This window comes from Benincasa hispida, chromosome 6 (assembly GCF_027475165.1).
Source record: "Benincasa hispida cultivar pf3 chromosome 6, pf3_genome.v1.1, whole genome shotgun sequence".
Lineage (NCBI taxonomy): Eukaryota > Viridiplantae > Streptophyta > Magnoliopsida > Cucurbitales > Cucurbitaceae > Benincasa > Benincasa hispida.
In genome coordinates, this window is record NC_143483.1 from 31,058,460 (window position 1) to 31,071,224 (window position 12,765).

A 12,765-nucleotide genomic window follows, 5' to 3' on the forward strand; every position below is an offset into this window, starting at 1 on the left:
TTTTCTACAAATTGAGATTGTCCAGTTTATGTCATAAATGATTTGAGAAAATAGGTGTATAGTTGAAAATTAATCAACAATAGCAAAACATAAAACTAAAAAAGAAAAAAAGAAAAAAGAAAAAAATATAACCAATCTCATTCACAAAAAATTGCATCAAGTACCCCAACTCAACTTAACTCTACACCTAAACACAGACTCCCAAACTCAACTCAACTCAATTCTACATAACAAACACAAATAATTTAACTCCTCAGATAATTTAACTCTCCAGATAATAATTACCAACTTAACTCAACTCAACTCTCTGCTTTTATCACACACCAAACGCCCCTAAGATCATGTTTACAGCTCCATAATCAAAATGGTTCAATCGTAAAGGATTTTTTTATTATTTATAATTCACGTAATATCGTTAACTAGTTTTTTGTGGACATATTTAAATGAGCCCGACTTTTCATATTATGGTTAATTGATTATGTTTATTACAAAATAAACATGGCCTAAATCATTTCAAGTGGTAGATTAATTAAGGATTGAATTCGACTATTATTCAAGTGTTAAATTGAATTGATATCTTAGGATAAATTGAGATCAATGTGGCTTATGACCTGAGTTTTACACTCTAGAAGTTCGATGAATGGTTTATTTTATAAAATATTATTATTGAATTGATAGTACAATGTTTTATGGAAAAATTCTTATCATATATGATTTTAAACAAGTGTTATGCGTTCTATGTATTATGTGATAATTTTTATTTGATTTTCGTGATTTTGAATATAAGTATTATTTCGTACATATTTGAGATGTTTTGCATAATTTGACAATTAAAATATGCTCTATATTTATTATGAAATTCTATCTTGAATGGATATGATTTCGATTGTATTTTAAAAATGACAAACACGTTTCAAGATCTGATTTTCAAGTCATTAGAATTGTTCCTATGGTGATTACCCACTACTCTCACGTGAATGTATTTTCGTAGTTGTTGACTCAGGAGGTATGTATGATATTAAATGCTCAAAATGATGCAATACTAGTTCTATTTATGTGTTAATTAGGAATATTCATGTAGTGCTCTGCGTTGTCACAAGTTTCCTTACGATGGAACCAAGTGTAATTCCACTGCAAGTTTCTCGGTATGATCCGAGGTCGAACACGGGAAACTGGTTTTCGGTTATTGCAGTATGTTCATGGTATATGCGACCAGGTTTTCAATTCTTTATAAAGGAGTTTGTACAGGTATGTAAATTGCGGTAAAATAAAGGAAAATAGTAAAGATGCGATAAAACATAAAAATACAATAAACCTAAGCTAGATGTTACAAGATACAGACTTCATGTACAAGATGCTAGGATTGAGGCTGGTTGTGAAGATTGTGCAAAGATTTGGGATATAGCGACAAGTCTTATGAATAGAATAAAAAGAGAAAGATAAGTATTATAAACAACGCAAGCTCTTAATTGGACTGAAGGTAAAAATACTGTTCCGCTCTTCTCTTGGGGTACACCTCTCAATGATCGACCATGTTCCCAACATGTCTGTAGTGAAACAGAATCTGACATAATGAACGTAAGGTTGCTTCCATGTCTGGAAGTACTACTCGCTTTAGTTAACCACTCTTCTGACACTCTCTCGATAGATCAAAATGACATCTTCACTTCTGTTCTCACAGGTGAAGATGTCGTCTAGCATGCTTTAGCTAAACGTATTTTATAACCTTAATACAGATTAAGTTCTTGGTGATTCATATTACTCATCAGGAGATTGAGAAAACATCATGAAGAAAGTGACTAACGGGTGAATGGAAATAGACAGAAAATGGTAGATGGAATCTATCGAAACATTTAATATTTCTACTAAGCGTTTGATACATGATTTGTGAATGAAGAGGTAAAGAAAATATGGAATACAATGAATGAGAGAAAGAACAGATACAAACAAGTGCCAACGTCTTGGCACAGATTCGATGGAGATCTGCTTGTTGGATCGGATGGTTTCGATGGCAGGAAGAGCTTCCCTCTCAGGCTTGCTCCACCGGTAGCAGGGATCTCTGCACAGAGCTTCGATCAGGTGTATGGCAGGTCGGATCTGAGATTCACCTTTCGGCCTTATCTCGTTCTCTTCCTGGATTTCTTCTCTTCACCACTCAGCTCAGCCTTTTCTCTCTAAAATCTTACAGCACTTATCCCCGTATCCAGTAGCATACTTTTCTTTGAAATCAATGGGGTATTTATAGAAGTAGATCCTTGACTCTGGCCTTGTGGTCCCCACTTATGGTTATGGTAATTCTGCAGATGGATGGATATTATTCCTTTAGTTATGAAATCAGACTATCAATTCTTCACAACCGTTAGTTGTAGATGTGTCGCAATCCTCCGCTCTCGCATTGCTCAGTTGCATCGTTCGATCATAGGTTCGCATGCGCTGTTTGTTTTTTTACTGCATGCAGTCGAAGCATAGCTCTGGATCGACTGTCGCCTTACGCCGTCACTTCGGTAATCGTCTCTTCATGGTTGATCGATGGGCGCAATTGTGACATAGATACGTTGATTAGTTTCTCATGAGCCTTGGGCGCAAGCGGTGACTTGGTCTTCTACAAAACAGAGTAAAGTTTGGCTTGTCTTCCATCTTTTTGGCGTTAGTGGGTCTAATCGCAAATATTTATAATTATTGCCATACTAGGCTAATTTTCATACAATTGGCGCATAATTACTAATTTTTGGCCACAATATCTAGATAAGGTGGTATAAATAACTTATATTTCTATAAGTTATCAGTAGTGTGGTTATGATATCCATTAAATCTTTAGGACCCACTTCAGCAAACATGTAGGCTTTGGGTCGTATGTCGAGGTGGGTCCTGTAGTTTGTAATTATAATGTATAAACGATTTATTTATTTAATAAAATATGAGATATTTTATTTGACATTTAGTAGCATTAACCTACCAAAATAATAAACTAACATCCAAGGTTATCTTCTGTAGCTTAAACTTGTATGTAGAGACATACAGGTGGACCATGTTTAAGTGATAACCTAAATGGTCTGTAGTAGATGGATAAGGCTGGAAATCTTATCCTGTTGACATTATGAATACAACTCACTTTGTAGATATTACAATTGTTGTAAAGTGCTACAAATGATCTGATCCTAATCATTCATGTGGAGACATGTAAGTAGGGGTGTTCTATACAAAAGGGTTTGTATAAGACCGAACCACGAAATGAAGTCTCATTATATAACACCGGTAATAGTAGGGACTTACATTTCACCAAGATGACCATAGATGACATGACCTAAATCCTGAGTGAGTTTTGAACTCTTGCTTATGAAGGTGGTTCTTTGATTTGTATGGGTGAGAGTGACCAGATTGGCGACTCAATAAGCCTATCACGTTGGGGATTCGTCTGATTAGGAGCTGACCAGAGTGACCAGATGGAATTCACTTCTTCCTTAATGTTGAGGTAAGTACATAAATTGCTCCCTTAAAAGCTGATTCTGGGGCTTGAACAATGTGGTGTCATACCTTCTCTAGGCCCAAGAGGAGTTTGGTCATAATTGGACTATGACTTATTGTTCATTAGAGGGATTAGTGGTACTTAAGGAGTTAGATGTAACTACAGGGGTAAAATGGTAATTTTGGCCTAAATGTACTTTCGAGCAATTTGCGAAGGGTCATTGAAGGAACAGTTGAAGATCTTTGAGCGGAAGTGTGAAGATCGATCCAAAATTTATTTTCACAAAATCAAAATTACAGAGTACAAATTTTATGCATAATCATAAATTTACAACATGCAAACATAAATGAAAAAGGAATTAGGGTGAGAGAAGACTTACCCTTGAAGAAACCTTCTTAACGAATTTTCCTTCTCCGGATCTGTCACGAACCAACTCGATCCAAATGGTCACCTCCACGAAAAGAACCTCCTGTATTTTCTAATGGGATGAGAATCACTAAAGAGTTGTGGGCTCTTAGAACTTTGGAAGAGATGGAAAATTTTGAGAGAGGAAGAGGAGAAGAACAAAGAACTTGAGAACTTTTCTCAGAAAATAATTATGTGTATGCTTTTTTGTCAAACTAAAGGGAAGAAGTAGTTACAATTCCTTGCACCACTCCCACTCAAGTATGTTGTAGAGAGAAAAAGGGGGAGGGAGTTGTAATTTAAAACAAACAAATTAATTAAAAAATAATTTTAATAAAACATTAGTATATATTTATATGATAGTCACTTTATCATATAATATATATATTAAACTATATGTTATATCCAATATAACATATAAGATATAGTTTAATATTATATCCCATACAATATAACCTATAGTTGAATTCGCTCATTAACGATATTTAATATAATTTCCATGTATATTAAATTTAATTATATGAATCCAATTCACATAATTATTATTTGAATCATATTCGAATATTTATTTCCTCGCAAATAAACTTTGTTTTATAATGTATCAAATACATTATAGTAATTATATCACATATAATTAATTTTCTCAATTAATTTAAACAATTCAAATTAATCCAAAATTGATTCTCATTTAATATCTTTGGAGCTACAGAGGGGACCTCATGGACTTGTAGACTGAAGCTCCAATGGTACTTGAATAATTAATTAAAATTTTTAATTAAATTATCCAACATCCATTAACTATCGGGCACTCCACTAAATATCGACAACTGCACTCTTCGCATTACAAATATATTTCTGTGTCCATTGGATATAACCAATCAACAGTACGATGACCCTTCACAAATTGCTTGTAAGTATCGCTAGACCAAAATTACCCTTTTGCCCCTGTAGTTACATCTAACTTCTTAAGTATCACTGATCACCCTAATGAATAATAAATCATAGTCCAACTATGACCAAATACCTCTTAGGCCAGGAGAGGGTGTGGCGCGATATTGTTCAAGCCCCAAAATCAACCCTTAAGGGAGCAATTTATCTATTTTCCCCGACGTTGGGGAAGGAGTAAATTTTGTCTCGTGTAGCCATGTTCCCAGCTCCCCAATCAGACGAATCCCCAAAATGGTAGCTTATTGAGTTGGCAATTTGGCCATTATCACACTACACTAATTTGGACCTTTTTCGACGACGAAAATCGATGGGATTAGTAAAAAAAAAGCGTCGACCGACCTTTTGTCCATTGTCGATGGACAAAAAATCGTTAGGAGGACCGTGGGCAAAGCCTCGTCGACATAACCTTCCCCGAGGGTACAACACACAATCGTGGGGAAAAATAGTTAGCTCGACAGACGGAGAATGGTGCCTTATCCCGACCCTAGACAAGCCCATCGGGATAATTATTAAACCCTAACAGTTGTAATTTATAAAGGTCGTCGAGATAAACAATCTTTGGTCAACGGTACAAGGTCAACCGTCAGGATAATTGGACACATCGCGACTGTGACAAATTGGAGCTACTATTGGGAGAGAATAAATTATCCTGACGTTGACCCATGTACCATCGGGCGAAATTTTTTATGCCGATGGTCTTTATGAATTATGACCGTCGGGCTAACTGACTTCCGCGAATGGTGTGTTTGCATCATCGGGATTTCATAGATTTTTTTACTGCAAGGACCATCGGGGATTTTTTTACTACTGTTGGGAGAAGATGAAAAACGCATTAAATATGGTTTTTCCGACCCCTTGTATCGTCGGGATTACATATTTAATCGTCGAAATTAGCTTTTCTGAATTCTTTATTTAAATCTTTTTTTTTTCCAAATGTCATACCTGTTTGAATTTTACAAGTATCATTCAAACTAATATAAAAATTGCCAAAATCGAGTAAATGTCATATCAAAGTAAATATTATATAGAAAACATGTTTGAATTTGAAGTCTTAAACATACTGTTTGTCTCAAATTAACAACAATACATCCACAATTTCTCAATAAAAAATACAAGCTCATGATTGCGTTGGGTCGTATCGGGAGATGCATCTACAACCTTAATCCAAAATTCCTAAATCGAAAATAACATTAACATCTACAACCTAAAATGTGTTTGTCAGGAGATGCATCTGCAACATAAACCTCGAGGTACCTACAAAATACAAATTTAAATAAGTTTAATGCTCAAATACCATATACTAATCTCAAAATGAATATAGAATTTAAAACTCAACTAAGAACATTAATGAATTGAAACAAACCAGCTCAAACATGCATATTTCAATCTTAAACTCAATATAGAACGTAAAATCAATATAAGAACATTAACAAATAAAACTCACTTTTAACTTTAACCTAATATAAAACTTAAAACCCAACTTAAACCCAATGAACTCATAACTACATATTTCAATCTCAAACCTAATATAGAATTTAAAATCCAACTTAAACTTAACCAACTCATAAGAATTGAAACAAACCAAGACATATACGTTTACTTATACAAACCAACTTACCTCCCCCCAACTTAGTATTTCTTAAATGAAGTTTATTGAATCCCCATCCTCCCCCACCAAAAAAAAAAAATATATTCTCAATCTTCTATGTCGTCTTTAAGTCGATCATGTGGGTGTACTCGTGCCTCTTCAGGACTTACATAGTTTTTATAGTGTTTGTGTAGTTTCTCCCCTGTACTCTTTGAATGAACTTTCCATCTGTTCATTGATGAAATTATTAACCAGTTGGCTGGACAAGTCTAACATAAAATGGTTCTGAATTAAGAAAGAAAAGAAAAACTAATTAGTATCTTTGCAGATGCAGACATATATATATAATTTGTAAAATATCAAATAATTATCTTACCAATAATCGACTTTTAACTAGCTCTCTATTTTTTATTAGTACCTCTCTCCATGATCCATAACGAACAGAAAAAGATTCTCGAATATTGGTACCAATAGCATTGCTAAACCTTGTTGCATTGTTGCATTGTTGCAAATTGGTTTCTGTCATCCAGGGTCAATCTCGATAGAATTTCTCCCAAATTGTTGCACATATCTATCAAAATCAATGTTTCGAGAGTATCCGTGTCCATCCTTATTACTCGTACAACCAGACTCTGAAGAAATTATACGTTATTAGTTTAATTAAACATTAGTTTGTATTCAAATTATCGATTATGGATCTAAAATAACCTGAATTATCTCCCACGGAGGATGATCCACCAATTTGCTCGTCCGCTAAATACTCCAAGATTGCCTTCTCATCAGTGTGACCTACCATTGTTCCTGTGCAAACAACAATATATATGTTATACAACAATATGTAAGTCATGAAACTCAAACGCAAACTCCTATTAGAAAATTACATGGTTATTCCATATCATTAAGATGTTCATCGAAACTCATACTCCTATTAGAATATGTAAGTTATGAAACTCAAACTCAAACTCCTATTAGATGATTCTGTTGGGTTTTATGTCCTAAAACTCATGGTTTGTAAACAATAGAACTTATTCTGAAAATTAAATAAGTTATTATTGAATATATTGTTTTTCGAAATCCAATAAACCTACAGTCCCTTGACTATTACATGACTATTTGAACTTTATGTGGAGACATATAAGTGGATCAGGTTCGAGTAAATAGTCAAAATAATCTATAGTATATGAATAAAGTTGGGTGCCTTATTATGGTAACACTATTGGATGCAACCTACTCTGTAAGTACTTGAACTTTATGTGGAGACATACAAGTGGATCATGTTTGAGTAAATAGTCAAAATAATCTATAGTATATGAATAAAGTTGGGTGCCTTATTCTGGTAACACTATTGGATGCGGCCTACTCTGTAGTTATTACAAAGAGTTGTAAAGTGCTACATACGAAGTGATCCTAATTCGTGCATGTTATGACATGAGAAGTGGGGATGTCTTGTGCAAATGAGTTTTGTACAAGATCAGACCACGAAACTAGTCACTCTTACTTCATAATGTTGTTTAATGTTTAATACTGACTATTTTAAAACGATGACCTAGGTAACTTCATCTTAATCCTGAGCTAACTATGAACTCCTGTTTGTTCGAAATTATCCTTTGATCTGCAAATGGTGAGAGTAGACAAACATCTCTACTCAATAAGCCTCCCATTTTGGGGATAAGATCGGATGAATAACCGAGGACATAGGGTGCAAGACGGAATTCACTCCTACCCGATTAGGGTTAGTAGAGAGGTTGTTCCGTTTAAGTGTTGATTCTGGGTCTTGAACAAGAGGTCTCACCCTCTCATTGGCCCGAGAGGGATTCGATTTGTTGATTGGATCACAAATCAATTGTTCATTAGGGGATCAATGGGACTTAAGGAACAAACAGAGATTTGACCCAGTCATTATTACGAACAACCTATGAAGGGTTAACTTACTAATCATGGTTATAACGAGTAGACATAATATATCTACAGTGAGGGGAGTTCAACTATGGGCTTTAGTGGAATCACCCATTAGTTAATGAATGGGGGTTAGTTCGGTCTAATGAGTTTAGTCGATTAATCTCGGATCGTTAGAGCCCATAATCTGTAGATCCACGAGGTCCCCCTACTAGCTCGTAAATGGATTAGTTCTAGAATAACGTGATAAGTTAATTTGAAATGTTCAAATTAGAATTAAACGGAATTGGAGAAATAATATTTAAATATGTAAAATTAATTTAATATTTGATATTAAATTAATTAGAATTATTTAAATTGTTTAAATAATTATTTATTAATTTTATAAAGAAAATTAATTTATGAAATTAATTTTGTAAAATTAATAATATTTTCAATTTTATTAAATAAATTGATTTATGAAATCAATATTTGAAAAATTGAAAAAGAAGAAAAAAAACACAAAAGTGGAAAATAAGCATTTTCTATTACTTCTTCAAGTAGCTTACTAATAACCCATCAACTTAGTCTTCATTTACTCCAAGCATGAGCTGCATCTCATGTAGCTAATCTCTTTGCATGAGTGTCTACAATATAATTAAGAGATTGGAGTGTTTTTTAGGCAATGCAATCGATCAAAATTTTTCTGAAAAATTCGTGAGAAGAAAAGAGTTCTTCCGTTGGGTTGCTGCTATGAACATTCTCCAACTTCCCTTAATTCAGGCTTATTTTGAGTCTCACTACTCAATCTAGAGCATCAAGAGGATAGTAGGGAAGATCTTTGGGGTGGTCTACAACAAGATTCAGAGGAGATTTGCAGCTGGAATTCAAGCTTTGAAGAAGTTCTACAAAAGTATGTCACGAAACCCATTTATTTCTGCTGAAGCATGCTTTCATTTATGTCAAAATTAATAAATTAGAGTGCTTATGGATCTTGGTCATTTCCGCTGTATGATGGTATGTTCCAACAGCTAATATCAGAGCATCTTATAAGCATTCAATTTGGTTTAATTTTGGTTTGGTGGGTGTTTTATATCAATTATATGAAACTGTTGTACTGATATGGTTATTTGAGTTTTGGCTTTTAATTTCTCTTTGATTTCTCAATTAAATTTGTAATTGGCTCTTACTTGATGAGCTTATATGTGTTCCCAAGAGTCTGTAATTTATTTGAAGTCATAAGATTTGAAATTAAGCTGTAAATCGAAGAAACAAGCGAAGAAGCCGAGTTGCAGATCCTAAACGTTCAGCCTCTGCTCATATCATCGTTGAGCTTCAGTAGCTAGACGATCGTTTAGCTTCATACATTAGACGATGTGAAGAAAAGCTAAACGATCGTGTAATTTTGGGCTTTGATCGTTGAGATGTTGTGCACAAGACGATCGTGTACCTACGGAAGCTAAACGATGCGTTGTATTGCTATACGATGGCACTACACGATCGTGTAGCTTCGGGTGAGAGCTAAACAATGTGTTGAAGTGCTATGCGAAAGCACTACACGATCGTTTACCTCTATGCAGCAGTTGAGCGATGCGTCAAGAGCTATACGATAACACTAAACGATCGCTTACTTTGTACGCGCGCTAACGATTGAGTTCAGGCGTTAGACGATGGCGCTAAGCGATCGTGTAGTTAATGTCTAGCGCTGCACTAAGCAATCGTGTAGCATCCTCCGACAGTAGACGATGATACTATGCGATAGAAGGCAAAAACTACATGATCGTATACCTTGGTCAGGCACCATGCGTTGGTGCTAAACGATCACGCAAACACTAAACAATCAGGAAAACACATGACGATGGTCGTCAATGCTACGATCAGCCTTAGCGAGATTTTGAACATGAGCGAGAGCAGGCAGTTCGATTGATTCTCTTGAGGTCCAGTCTAGTTCAGCCTCAAATGGTTTTTGGTAAACAAACTTCTCCCGACGGTCGTCTGGTAACCCATTGTGATAAATGAAAATATCCCGACGGTCTTTCTCATACCATCGGGGTAGTTGGACACTCCTAACGGTCACATGGAAATCGTCGTGCTAACACCAAGTTCTGCCGATAGTGTTCTGACACAACCATCGGCATAAATTCACAAATTCCCATCAAATTTTTAATTGAATACCCATCGACTGATGGTCCTTCACGTACCGTCAGGGTAGTTGGACACTCCCGACGGTCACATGCAAATTGTCGGCCTAACACCAAATTCTGCCGATGGTGTTCTGACACAACCGTCGGCATAAATTCACAAATTTCCAACTAATTTTTAATTGAATTCCCTATTTTCCATAAATTTTTATTATAATAACGATATCCCAACGACCTCTCCGTGTACCGTCGGGCGAACTCCACAAAGCCCGACGATTACTTCTGTATCGTTGGCCTAACCATCATAATTTCCCATAAATCATTTCATTTATATTTCTTAATTTTTAAAAATCACTCTACGCCCGATGGTTACTCGACCACCATCGGGAAAATTGAATTTTACCTTGACGGTATTGCTTTGACCGTCGAGATAAGAGAAAGATAGCCCGACGATCATGATACCATCGGGATAGCTGATTACGCCTGACGGTTGTTTATTAGACCGCTGGGATAGATGCGTTATCCTGACGGTAGTAAAGAAACTGTCAGAATACTTTTTTATCTCGACGTCGTTGTTGCACCATCGGGGGAAGTTAGATACGTCAATGCTTTTGTCTTCGTTAGGGTAAATTTCGTCGGGAATAATGAAAATTCTTGTAGTGTCACCCATACAAATCAAAGAACCGCCTTCATAGGCAAGAGTTCACAACTCACTCAAGATTTAAGTCATGTTACCCATGGTCATCCTGGTGAAATGTAAGTCTCTATTATGAACAGTGTTATATAATGAGACTAGTCATTTCGTGGTCCAATATTATACAAACTCCTTTATATAGAATATCTCCACTCATATTTCTCCACATGAATGATCAAGATTAGATCATTTATAGAACTTTACAATAATTGTAACATCTACAAAGCGGGCCATACTCGTAGTGTCACTAGGATAACGTATCCAGCCTTATCCATCTACTACATACCATTTAGGTTATCACTTAAACATGATCCACCCATATGTTTCTACATACATGTTTAAGCTACAAGATAACCTTGGATATTAGTTTGTTGGTTTATGGATTAATGTAATTAAATGTCAAATAAAACATCACATATTTTATTAAATAAATAAGATGTTTGTATAATATAACTACAAACTGTAGGACCCTACGAGATTCAAGGCACCAACCCCAACAATTGCAGTGTTGGTTATATCCAATGGACGTAGAAATATATTTTTAGTGCAAAGAATGCATTTGCCGGTCTTTAATGGAGTGACCGACAGTTAATGGATGTTGAGTAATTTAATTAAAGGAGTTCAATTAATTATTCAAGCATCATTGGAGCTTCAATCTACAGGTCCATAAGGTCCCCCCTGTAGTTCAACATGGATTATTGAGAATTAATTTTTGATTAATTTGAATTGTTCAAATTAATTGAGAGAATTAGTAATATATGATATAATTAATTTAAATTAATTATATGTATTATAATTAATATAATGTATTTGATACATTATAATATAAAGTTTGTTGAAATATTTGAATGTGATTCAAATAATAATTATATGGATGAGATTCATATAATTAAGTTTAATATGAATTGTCTTTATATTAAAGATCATACATTATTGAAAGAAATAAAACTATAGGTTATATTGTATTTTGGCACAATATAAAAAACTATAGCTTATATGTTTTATTTTGATATAACATATAGTAATATAATAAGTTAGTTATTATATTTTTATTTAAATTTAAATTCAAAATAAAGGGAGGGAGTTATTAAAAAATTAACTCCCCTCCCCATTTTCTCTCGATTTTTCAGACGTGTGGTTAGAGGTTATGGGGAGATAGTTCTTCTTCTTCCTTTGGCCATAGAGGCAGAGGGATGGTGTATGAATGTCCTCCTAGATCTCCCTATAAAAGAAAATTTCCTCTCTCTAAAAAACTCTCTCTCTATTCTAAAACTCAAAGCTCACACACTCCTGAGAATTCTTTTTCCGTACAGAGAATATAGAGAAAATGTTTGTGGTAATGTCCTCATTGACGGCCTTTTGATGTGTGTTTGACTGTGACTGGAAAAGAGAAAATTCGTGAATATCTTTAGCTTTAAGGGCAAGTTGATCCTATCCCTTCCTCCTATTTTATTTTGCATGCTGTAATTTTATGTTTAATGCATAAATGTGTTTGTCATTTTGCAATTCTATGAAAAAGAAAATTAGGATCGATCCCCTTTCGGCAATGAATCCTAGGTTCCTTCATCTCTATCACACATAAGTGAAATGGTACTCCACGAAGTGCGACAACATATTACATATAGAATTATGACACTTAAGATGCTGA